Raw genomic sequence first — 1,780 nt, 5'->3', positions numbered from 1 at the left:
CCCCGGCGCTCCCCGGGGACCTTTCGCTTCTTCCGCGCGATTTTGGTTTAATCTCTCCCCGGTGTGGGCAGTGGGGAATCGCGTTAAGAACGGTGAAGGTTTCTGCCAGGGTTGGGTTTTGAGCCGCTGGTGCTTGGGGCAGTTAGTCAAGCTGTTCCAGCGGTTGTGTTTTGATTGACAGATGTTTACTTGCTGCCAAACTGCAGGATTTGGGTCTTACTTTTTTTGCAGAATTCCTGTTCCAGGTGTACTGGAGTTCAGGGCTTTTGTTTTGGTGAAAGAAGGACTGCACAACCGACTCTGCTTTGCTGGTAAAAAATTGGTGTTTAAGTAAAAAACAAACAAACAAACAAACAAAAAAGTGCATGTCCTGAGTCATTATCCAGATATTTTCTCCTATCCCGGTTCCGCCCTTCCAGCCCATGAGGCCAGATGCTGCCTCCTCTGGCTTGCAACAAAAACTTTGTGAAATTCAGTTCCCAAAGTAGCAAAAAAAAAAAAAAAACCCACCCAAAAATCAAACAAACAAAACCAACCAACCAACCAACCAAACCCAACCCACCTTATGTCTGGGTAAGATCTGAATAGCTAAGGCTAAAAGCATCCACACTTCATCTTATCAAATTGTTGGGTTTTTTTCTTAGGTATGAGTCTATAAGAATAGATTGTTTCAGGTATTTTTGTTATCTTTCTACAGCATACTTTAAAATCCTTAAATAAATAAAATCCCTTCTGGGAGTTACTCTTTTTTTTTTTTTTTTTTTTTCCAGGTAAGCACCGCCATACAGCATTGCCTCTGGAAGAACAGAAATGCTTTGGTTGCTCCTTATGCACCACAGCTGACATTGCTTTGGAAAATCACTACTCCCTCATTTCTGAAGGGTACGTATCCCATCACGTGCTGAACTGGCTGTATCTTCCAGCTCTGTGGCTAAAGTGGATTTAGAGAGGCCACCGTGGAGGCAGATAGCAGAACAAAGCGTAGTTAAAAGGCAAAGTCGGTTAGAGCCACTTTCAGCTCTGAGGCAGGAGAGAGGTCCCAAATCCACAGTACATTGTCCAGATTACCTCCCTGTCAGCACGGCACACTGGTTTTGAGAGAAGAGCAGACATGTAATGACTGGTTTGATGAAAGAAACGGGTTTCCCCAGGAAGAAACCATCTTTTCAGGGTCAGTCCTTCCCCTCCAAGGAGCTGTCCTACAGTAATGACCACACTCTGCTCCTTAACTTTGCAGTGTTTGCTCCCCGTGCTTTACTAAAACAAGGTGTTGAGGTCAGAAATGCGGCCAGCAAGTCGCCCTTGGGGATGAGTGTCCCACCAACCTCCAAGAGCTGTGGTGCTGGCATGCTGGCTGAACTATCAGGCATGATCAGCCCCAAATACCACATTATTACTATTCCCTGTTACACCTCTCTGATGGCTTTTACTTTTTTGTACTGATTAAGATTTGAAGTTTACTGCTCCAACTGCTCTGTTCCACGGTTTGTTTTTCATATCTTCCTAAGAAAAATGTCTGCTAGTAAATCCAATTATAGACTTTGAGTTGTGTATTTGGTGGGCCCTGGTTGCATTGTATTATCTCAGTGTGGTTTGTTGCAGGAGTTCCTGAAATTATTTGCAGTTGTACAAACACACAGAACAATTTTCAAAAAAAAAAAAAAAAGAGATAGGCAGGCAAAACTGCCCAAAGACGTTTTAAATCCTTGGCAAGTCCTTCTGGCCACTGCATGGAGCAGGTGAAGAATCTGTACTCTTGTCCCACCTCTTAAGGCAAATT

Source organism: Charadrius vociferus, unplaced genomic scaffold (genome assembly GCF_000708025.1).
Source record: "Charadrius vociferus isolate BGI_N301 unplaced genomic scaffold, ASM70802v2 scaffold255, whole genome shotgun sequence".
NCBI lineage: Eukaryota > Metazoa > Chordata > Aves > Charadriiformes > Charadriidae > Charadrius > Charadrius vociferus.
The sequence above is the reverse complement of the archived record's forward strand: the minus strand, read 5'-3'. Positions refer to the sequence as shown.